At 49.2% G+C, this 10,554-nt stretch overlaps 1 protein-coding gene across 2 annotated transcripts in view; it reads left to right on the forward strand.

Annotated features, from left to right (window-relative positions):
* The first annotated feature begins 2,252 nt into the window (after positions 1–2,252).
* Positions 2,253–10,554, forward strand: part of LOC149355398 (anaphase-promoting complex subunit 10-like) — a 90,456-nt gene continuing 82,154 nt past the window's right edge. The window contains exons 1-2 of one of the 2 annotated variants that reach the window (XM_089577634.1): positions 2,253–2,337; positions 2,758–2,902. The gene's annotated coding sequence lies outside the window, so the exon portion shown is untranslated. Of the gene's footprint in view, positions 2,338–2,571; positions 2,903–10,554 lie in introns of those variants that run through there. The other variant, XM_089577635.1, reaches the window with a different exon arrangement.

Consider the following 10,554-nt stretch of genomic DNA (forward strand, 5'->3'; position numbering starts at 1 on the left):
GTGCATTTTCATGTGTACTTTTGCCTTTAATAAATGCAACTGTGGGTGTTTTAACTTTTTTCCCGGTCTTTGCGAGGTGTTATTGTGAGTTCATATATGCAAGTGAAAATGCGTTATTGGTAGCCTGCAGGCGGTCCTAAAAATGCTGCTAATAATAAGAATTGCCGGGAAAGGAAATGCACCATCTCTTTCACTGTTGGTGCACACCTCTCCCACACCGGTGCGGAGAGTCATGATGAATGGAAACTATTTGGCTTTTTTGTGGAGTTAAACGTCTTATAGCGGCTCAGTATATATAAGGGAGATAGGAATCTCGACTATCTTGGATTCTTTAACGTGCGCCGACATCGCGCAGTGTACACGTGCCTCTTGCATTTTGCCTCCATCGAAATGGGGCGAAATGCAGAAGCCCCGTGTACTGGGCATGTCTGTGCACATTATATAAATACCGCATATTCTCTTGAAGCAATATATAAAAGAAGCATAATACAGAACTTCTGAATTGCGGCTGCTGAGTATGGCAGAACGGCGGCCGGAGAGCACGGGAGACGACCGACGAGAAGGGTACTGCAGCGCCATCTATGCGCGTCTGGGAAAACAGCCTCACAGCGAATCCGGTTCCCACTACACCTAATTTAGTACAGTACACTAGAGACCATTACTCCATCGCCGCAGCTTTTTTTGTACATGATATTTATTACACTAGAAATGAATTTTATTTACATCAACTATTTCTGAAACTTTTAGGAAACGCCACAAATAACATCTCAAAAAAAAGAGCAACAGAGCATTAGACGGGACGTAAGGCTGAGCGCATCAGCAAAAGGGATTGCCACTCCGGTTTAAATTCGGTCGGTACATGCGCTTCCCTCAGACGAACAAACATTTGGCAGAAATCCTAGCATACTGATTGTTCGAACTGCCACGCTATGCAGCTCTGCTCGCTATGTCGTCGTCTCCGTCACCTACCCTCGTTCACTATTTTAAACTGCCAGTCTCTCGCGCTGTAGTTTGGAAAGGTGGTCTTCATCATTTTCCATCCGTGCGGGTGGAAGCGCCATCAGACGACCATGCAGCAATCCGCACGAAATGGCGGGAGCTTAGAAGCAGTGAAATTCAGTTAGACAATGCTATCGTAGTGCTATCGGGTAATGGTTATTAAGCGACCTAAAAACTTTCCTCGTTCGTAGTAGATTCATTGCTTAGCACTTATTGTAACTCTTGTGATACATGCTACTGAATTGTTTCCGGAATGTCCTTAGCGTATTACTTTCCGTACACCGACACAACAACGCACCGACTCATTTTAGCAGTGCATATAGATAACAATGAAATGTTATAAGTGCAGGGCGCATGTATGCAGGCAGTGCGTGGCAGAAGTGAAGGCAGAGTGATATCGTGGTGCTCGACTCGTAACTGTCTCGGTTTTGTCTCGCGTATTAGCTCAAACAGCTCACACGCCCAAACACACAACAACGGCCCCGCCGCTGTGGCTGAGTGGTTGCGGCGCTCGGCTGTTGACCCGAAAGACGCGGGTTCAATCCCTAGCGCGGCGGCCGAATTTCAATGGAGGCGAAATTCTAGAGGCCCGTGTGCTGTGAGATGTCAGTACACGTTGAAGAACCCCAGGTGGTCGAAATTTCCGAACCGCTTCACTACGGCGTCCCTCATAGCCTAAGTTGCTTCGGGACGTTAAACCCCAATAAACCAATAAACTAAACACACAACAACAAAAGCATCTAGCCTCTCTTATATTTTATTACTGAGTAAAACTGCCAGAAGTTGCCGACTAGAAAAAAAACTATTAGGAAAAAACGAAAAATTATAAGTGGGGGTGAGGGTGAAAAAGGGTTGACGATGTGTGGGTGAGGGAGAGGAAGGGCCAGCAAATTTTGTAAAGTGAGTGTGAGGGAGGGCCGGATAATTTCTCAAAATGAGGGCTAGGGTGAACGTGGGCCATGTATTCAAAAGTGACGGCGAGGGCGACAAATAAAAGGGAGGGCATTTGCCACCACTGATCAAAAAACAATTATCGCTAGAAAGGCACAGTGTGGTCGCCATGGGTGCTGGAAAAGGGTGGACCGGCTGGGGTCCCCTTCATACGCGCGGCACCCCGCGAAAGGCAGAAGCCGATTGGTGGCCGCACGTGACACATCGTCTTGTATTGTGTCAGTGTCATGTATCTCCGACGCTGCCCAATAAATGGGAGTATTTTTCCACGCTTGCCGGGGCCAGACGTCGGGTCTCGTCTCTCCACCGAGCACACGATGCACGGTGTCGGTTCGCGTCAAAGCAACGACACCGAAGCGGCACCGTGACCACGACAGGAAGGGTTTGGTGGGGTACCTTAACTATATGGGCCGGTTTTTAAACAGCGAAGTGACACTTTATAAAAGAAAACAAAACAAAAACACTGTATTACAGAACTCAGTACATGAAAAGTCCTTACAGGATGGTCAGCAATTGTTGTCGGAGTCGGCGCTTGTAAGCTGTCTTGTTCCATTTCCTGTCGCCGTCGGCGGCAGCCTCTTCCGCTCAGATCGTCTAGCGCCGGAGCCATCTCTTATTCGCAGCGGACGTGCCATGTGTGGCCGTGTGGCGTCCATGCGGAGTCTCGCTTTTGTTCCCTCCATGGAAGGGGATACCGTTCGCGTTAGAGGCCCCTTCCCACCAGGCTGCAATCCCGTGACGCGGGGGGAGAAGACAGCCGAGCGATGTTTTTTTTTATGAGGCTTTTTGCTCCCTCTTCCTCTACAGGTGTATCGCTCCGGCAGAACCGCACCAGTGCGCGCACCCAAGGAGCGTCGAGGGAAGTGCGACCTGCCAGGCTCTCTTCAAAGCATCCTCGACCGTGGAATCGGCTGGACACGTGTAGAAGAGCGGCGTGACGTCGAAGGAAAAAGTAAGGCCTCCTGCGTTTACGCCCATGCGGCGTTATCTTTCATAAAGCTTGAGAATTACCAACGTGCTTACGCGATCAAAAGTTTACAGGACGCGAGTGTGTAGAATGAAATGATTTTTCAGAGCACTCACGTAATCTAGTCGTCTGAAATGCGCATAACAATACCACGCGGCTGTGTTGCGAGACGATATCTTTTTTTTCGGAGAATGCGTGTCCCGTAATCTTTTGATCGCGATAGCACGTGCTGGTTCTTTGGGAAACCGGATAAAGGCATCCTCGCGTTCTCTGTACACTAGGTGTTCGTTCGTAGGCTGACGTAGGCAGTCGTTATTTTAATCGTTGTCAGAGATGAAGGCTCAGATATATTTTTTTTTCGGGCACCAGTGGCGGAAATCCACTGCGACGTTTATTCGCCGGTACTAGAAAAAACCCGAGCTATCTTTTTGGTAGCCTTGCTAGGAATATCTGTGGCTTCCGAGTGCAGCTCACGGCCCACTGTGGTCGCTGTCACAGGTGTGATCCCCAACTCACATCCTGATGGGGCCGAAACTAAAACAGCCTGTACTATCCCTCTCAGTATGAGCTGCAACACATAAACTGTGGACAGGGCCCAATTCTCGAAGCACTGCGAACCCAGAGCTGATGAAAATTCTTCCATATAGCCGCTGATGGAAGAAAAATTTTGGATTGAATGTTTGTGCTGGTTGGGTGCTCTGTGTGCAAGTCGTCGCAGGCTGTGCGTGCAGCACCAGCCACCAGTTGTTGTGTGCTGCACGCCCAGGGTCACTGCAGTAGATATCTCTAAAGATCTGCCTAAGCCCAGAATTGGCTGCGGTTCTAATTTTCAAAATTCGTACTGTAACTACCGCAGTTCATCCGTTTGCTCTTTGGAATCGATAAATACATGCCCATGCAGCCCGGGGGGGGGGGGGGGGGGGGGGGCGGCAGCGCGAGCCACTTCCTTTCCGGCTAATTCAAAAAACCTCCTCACACTATGTGGATGGATACACGACGATAGTGTCCTGATAGGAGGAAAGGTCTCTCGCCCTCTATCTCTTTTGAATTTTCGAGTTGCATGGCAGCGCGTCCTTTTTAGTGAGCGGCGCCAGTCGTGTTATCTCGGGCGCCATCACCTGCTTTGCATCACCAATTTGGCGCCGTGTTATTTCGTGTGTTATACTGATGTCGGTGCAGCGACAGACCGCTACGGTGGTGTTTGGTTCTGTGCTCGCGAACTTCTAAATCGCGAACAGCGCAACGAGACCCTCAAGGATGCAGCGATCACTGCTACCTGGGAACGTTTTCCCGCGCGCCTCCGCTAGTTGCTGCGATTAACTATCATTTAGTCACTGCTGTTGATGAAACAGTCATCGTCTTTGGCCCGAAGACGTGTCGACACATTGTGCGAATTGATTATGCAGCTGTATAGTAGCTGAATTCTATTCGTTTCGTCTATTATTATTATGGGAAGTGAAGGTCTTGCATAATATTGGTTTGTTTTCATTTGTTTGCATAAATAAAATAAAACAATTTTTGCAATCATCTGGGATTTCAAAGAGCATAGAGCAGGCATTAAATTGCGTATACTCGGTATATGGACGGTGCGACCGTTCATTAATTTGCTGGAATTCAGTGGGCACGAAATCATACTCTGAAAATGTCAGCGCAACCATTTCAGAATTACTTCGCACCTCGTCACGATACACGATTATATGTGTACTGTACGGAATATTCTAACAGATATGTAGCGCCTCGTCCTCGCTGCGGGATATAAAGAGACTTGCTGACAGCGTGCAGATTCCGAGCAGACTGATTTCATTCTTCACAAAACAGAAACGAATTCGAAAGGAGAGCGCGGAGGCAACGAGAGAGAGAGAGAACAGAGCGACTATACGTTTTGATGATGCCGCGCCGCGCAGGTGTGAGGCATCTCAAGTTATCGACGAGCGGCGCGGATGCGCGAGGCATCTCGTGTGTCCGACCCACGGCGGTGCCGGCGCGTCCCGTCGCCTCCTCTCCTCGCCCTCTACAAACACGTAGTACATTTAAAGAAGCAATACCTCTTTTCGACTGAAAGTAGCGGCAAGGATGTGTCGGTATGAACATTCAAAGTGTGTTCTCTGCTATCCCTACATTGGTCCAGCGGTTCCGTTAGTTGCCCGGCAGCGCGACCGATTTTAAAATGCTGCAACAGCAAGGAAAGGGTGTGCGAAAGCCCAAGAAAGGCGCGGCGCGCCTGCGCCCCGAGAAGTCGAACACCGAATCAACCTACGCCACACCCTCTCAACGCCCCCCCCCCTCCCCCCACCTCCCTATAGTGAACCCGACTTCGGGCCAATCCGCGCACGAAGCACATGCCATGCGAACAACCCTTGCGCCCGCTTGTTTCGGTCGTCTGTTGCAACGGAGATTAATATTGCCCGTTATTGCGTACACCACCTGCTATGAACGTACCTCACGAAAGAAATACAGCTAGAATCTGTAGTATCCATGGCCAACAGGAGGTATACGAGCTTGCAGAGCCATGCTTAGCTTGTGTAAGCTTTGCCGTAAGGTCCAGCAGCGCCATGTTCTGGCTTCTGGGGAAACAATGTATTCCAGTGGCAGCAAAATTAAGGCGAGGTCAACTGTAGCGTTGCGGAGCAAATGCGATAGCAGTGCACTCTTCTATTCATCTCTTGATTGTGTACCAATTTCTGCTTTTCTATTCGCTGATTCTATTCTGGTACAGAGCGCTTCTTTATTTATTTTTCCTCTTTCCGCCTTAGTCATTTTCATATGAACATAGTCATTCTTAGCCCATCGTCTCTTTCCTCTTCCACAAAGGTGGAGAGGGTGGAGGCGAGAAGAGGACAGTTGGGAGCTGTGACGACGGCGGGCGCCAAGTTTTCACTCCAGCAAGGCTCCTATGCTATCGCGTAATAAGCACCAAGATCTCTAGCTCCAGCGCATTACCGCACATGGCTCCACTCGAATCTTTACTTGCCTCCACGGGAAATGCTTTGGGCTGCTCGACTCATCCGCATTCGATGAATCATGCTCAACATTTTGGAGGCTACGTAACCAGGGGCTGATGAGTAAGCAGCCAGCGATGTGGTCGAGCAGATGTCTCTTCGAGGCATTACAAATAATGGCCGCCTCAATATCTGTCGCTGCGTTTGCATGTTTTCTTCGAGACTGTACCCGAGCAGACATCACAGGCGTTCTACCTGGTGTTTCAGCGAACACTTTCAAAAATTCCTAAAAATAGGAAATTAGAAATAGAAAAAAAAGTTTTCAGGAACATACTCTGTGCTGCGGTGGACAAAATTTACCATAGGAAATACTATAATAATGTAGCTAATTAACTAACATCTACTAATTAACTTTTTAATTAACACAGTTGGGTGGCTAGTACCAACAGGGAGTTTGAAGCCACGGACAAGACGACGTTATATCAATTTTTAAAACGAAGAAAAATTCATTCTCTAAAGCCCTGCAGCGCGAGGAAATCTGGCGTTTTTCCCGCACGAAATCAAAAATCGGTGCACGAGGAGCGCCGGAAGTCTGGTGCGAACGAAATGTCCGCTGGTGACGTCATTGTGGCGCCCAGTTCTAAACGTCTGTGCTCATTTCCCCGGCTAGGGAGCCTCAGCGCTCGACCTAGACCGCGGCCGTCGTTATCTGTTGCTTCGTCACTCGGCGCAAGAAAGAGGATAGCCATCGCCATCTAAGCGACCGTCGATGTTGAGAATCCTGATAGGCGCTGCCTGCAGTTTTCTTTCATTCTTCTTCTGTTTCCACCACTTCTGATCTGGCTACCGGACGAGCGAGATGTGAGGCGTCACCTTCACTTCATTTGTTCACTATGCTGAGCTGCTGTTCTATAATCGCTACATGTTAGGAACCGCATCAGACATAAGTTTTGCCCGCGTAGCGAGGAGGGCTAGCGCGACAGTGGGTGCATGCCATTAGGCAGTTGTCCTTGCAGTCTGTAGTTCCAATTTCACAAAAAGCGTTGACATTTCTGTTTGAGGCGCTTGGCGTAAGACACAGACATTGCAGTGCCAGTGTTTCAAATTACTTGAATGTACGGAAGTGTCGTCTCGGATTAAAACTTCAACGCCGCAGCGTGTGGGTTGTGGGAGTGGCCGCGCCAGCTCAGCTGCCGAGAAAGTGGACATTGTGCTCGATTATGTCACCGCGCAAATGGACGCGGAGCTGGCCTCCAGACTGTATGCTGCCCAACATCCTGGTCGTTGTGTGCCGACTCGTCCCACATTCACATCGATATTTAATCGATTTAGGACCACTGGATCAGTCCGTGTTCAGAAAAGGAAAAGACAAGCCAGTGCAACCGACGATTTTGACATCTACGAGGTCTGTTAGAAAAGTATCCGACCTTTGGCCGTTGAAAAAAACTTGCATAACTGGAGCGTTGCAAACCTAGTAATCTTTAATGTAGTCTACTTGGGACTCCACACACTTCTCCCAGCGGTGCTGCCATTGTGGTAAGTATTCCGAAAAGGCCCTTTTCGGAATGGAGTTTAGCTCAGCTGTCGTTGCAGCCATAATGTTCTTCCCTGTCTGAAATCGCGCTCCTTTCAATGGCCTTTTGATTTTGGGAACCAGCCAGAAATCGCAGGGGCCTATCAGGACAGTAAGGAGTCTGTTGAACTACAGGAGTCTGGTTTTTCACCAAAAAATCTGATTCGAGTGCGAGGAATGTGCAGGAGCATTGGCGCGATGGGTGCGCCAATTTCCTGTTGACCTCAGCTCCGGGTTCTAGCGCCGCACAGCATCACGTAGGCAACGGAGGACATCCCTGTAGTACTCTTTGGTCATTGACCCTGTAGAGTGCGTACTCGTGGTCTGCCACACAGAGGGTGTCAAAGAAAGCAGTCAGCATCACTTTCACATTGCTGCGCAATTGGCGGGCCTTCTTAAGTCTTGGTGACGAGGAATGCTTCCACTCTGACGACTGGGATCTGGTTTCCGGGTCGTACCTGTACACCCAAGACTCGTCACTAGTGATTATGATGTTGATGAAGTCGGGGTCACTGTTTGCGGAATCCAGCATGTCCTGTGAGACTTCAACACGAAGCTGCTTTTGCTCCACCGTGAGCAGCTTCGGCACGAATTTCGCCGCAACACTCTCCATGGCCAAATCTTCGGTGATAATGGAATGTGCGGAGAAAATGCTCATGTCCACCTCTTCCTCAATTTCTCGGATAGTCACGCGACAGTCCCGCATCACCATAGCGTTCAGTTCGGCAATGACCTGGTCATTTTGGCATGTTGATGGCCGATTGGAGCGTGGCTCGTTCTCCACCGATGTGCGGCCATCTTTAAAACAATTGTAACACTGCTTAAACTGTGTGCTGCTCTTAGCATCTTCACCGAAAGCCGTCTGAATATTTCGAAATGTTTCCACTCGGCTGTCGCCAAGTTTATGGCAAAATTTGTTGCAGTAGCGCTGCTCCTTTCACTCCGCCATTTTCCTTGCAATAAAAAACCGACGAGAGCACTGCACACTGCCTCACTCAAACGCTGCTTCCCAGCGACTGGCGCTATCGGCAGGCGGGAAAAAATTCATGCATGCGCATGAAGGTTCAAGGTCGCCTGATGCAAGCGCGCTTGTCTCATATCCATCAGGTGTTCGCAAAAAAAGTAAAGTCGGATACTTTTCTAACAGACCTCGTATGTCCTCGCTTACGTATCGATTAGGCCGGAAGCAAGTGTCAGGGAAATAGCAAGCGCATGAGGAGCGAGTCTGACTTCAGTTTGGAGGTTACTTTCAAGACACAGCTACCACCCATATCCTGTGAGTCTTCACCAGGAACTGACAGCAAATTACTTTCAAAAACGGCTTGATTTTTGTAACTGGTGTCTGATTCAGTGCGACGAAGACCCGGGATTTCTCCGCAGAGTGCTTTGGACGGACGAGGCCCAATTTTGCAGGGATTCGAATGTCAATTTTACAAAACGTCCATTATTGGTGCGATCAGAACCCGCATTGGCTACGTCAGCACAAGCACCATCAAGATGGTCAGCAAATGTTTGGTGTGGCATTTATGCCGGCCGTGTAGTGGGTCCATACTTCATCGACGGAAACCTTACTGGAAAGAAGTACACAGACTGCGTTCTTAAGGGCGTTGTCTCTGAATTTGCCTCAGAGGTGCCACTGGCAGTGTTAAAAAAAATGTGGTTCCAGCATGACGGAGCCCCGCCGCATTTTTCTTCATCCTCTCGGCCATAGATAGACGGATTCTTTTCCTAACCAATGGATTGGGCGTGGTGGAACCACAGCCTGGCCTCCTAGGTCACCCGATTTATCACCCTAGGATTTCTCCCTGTGGGGATATGTAATTCCTCTGCTACACGGGCGTTTCGAATGCCTTCCAACCGAACGTCATTCGACTCGACTGCCGAACGTGCGCTGCTACACGACGTTTTTGAACGGCATTCGGTTGGAATGACTTTCCAGTCGACGGCGCTCCACGAAGACATTCGAGATTTTGGAATGCCTTCGAAACGCGACACAGCCCGAACCAACCAATAGCCGCCGCCGTCGCATCGCCCCGCCCACCACCGCGCGACTGCTTTCGTCTCTGTGGCTGTTCATTTCGATACCCGCTACTCGCTTTTTTCTGCTGTTTGTTTAGCAAATAGTTCGTATTCCGTCTAAGAGAGTGCTTGCAGATAATAGTACACCAATGAACATTTACCGCGTGTGCATGAAATTTCCCCAGGAGTGCGCCGATGAGGACGACTGCAGTCATACTGCTGTTTACATTGGTTTACATCTCTTCGTATGAACAGCTTGTGCTCGTTTGCAAGACACAAAACGAAATATGCGCTTTAGTTCTATTAAATAATCTCTTCTCTTCTGTACCGGTTGTACCCGTGCTTGTTTAAGCAGTGCGACAATCTGTGGGAAGCGCCGACGCGATCGCTCGCCTGAGAAACACTTGACTGCCGGGTTGTTGACATCGGACAATCGGCGCTTCTCGTTAATTTTCTCGGCCTCCTCCGACATGCCCAGTACTTTATTTTAAACTACTTTATCCAGAAGTATGTTTGGTGACCGTTCGCGCTAACTGATATGGCCTAACTTGTTAGTCACAAGCTAGCGACGTCGACGACTGCTGCTGGCCGTAAAGCACTGCTCGGCAGCTCGAGTCACACCGCCGCTTCCCGTTCATCGTATGCGCGTCCTGCGATGTAAGCAATAGTTGATTTAATGTCACTGTTGTCAAAACTACACTCGTTGACCATTTGCATTCGCTAAAACGTGTGCATTCGTTCTTCACAACCACCGCAATCACCGATCCAACCTTGCGGACTCGCTAGGCCTAGTCGTCGCCGAAGGGGACGGAGTCGTCGTCGACTGGAATTAATTTGGCAAGTGGTTATCGCTATTGAGTGTCCAAGTGTGCACATGTGAAATATAGCCGTTCGTTTCGCTTATTTCCAATACGGATAACGTATAAGCGCGCATGTATTCGCACTGTCCCCTCATCAGCGTGTTTTCGCTCATCCGCCGAACTCTCGAGCGCATGAAGGCTGACCGTACGCCGATCGGATTCGTCGGTGTCGTTTAGCCAAAAAACTTGTCCCACTACAATAATATTAAAGTGAACCGGATAGTTCACTATAATCACATGATGCTG

This window comes from Amblyomma mixtum, chromosome 3 (genome assembly GCF_055824585.1).
Source record: "Amblyomma mixtum isolate Tamu chromosome 3, ASM5582458v1, whole genome shotgun sequence".
Lineage (NCBI taxonomy): Eukaryota > Metazoa > Arthropoda > Arachnida > Ixodida > Ixodidae > Amblyomma > Amblyomma mixtum.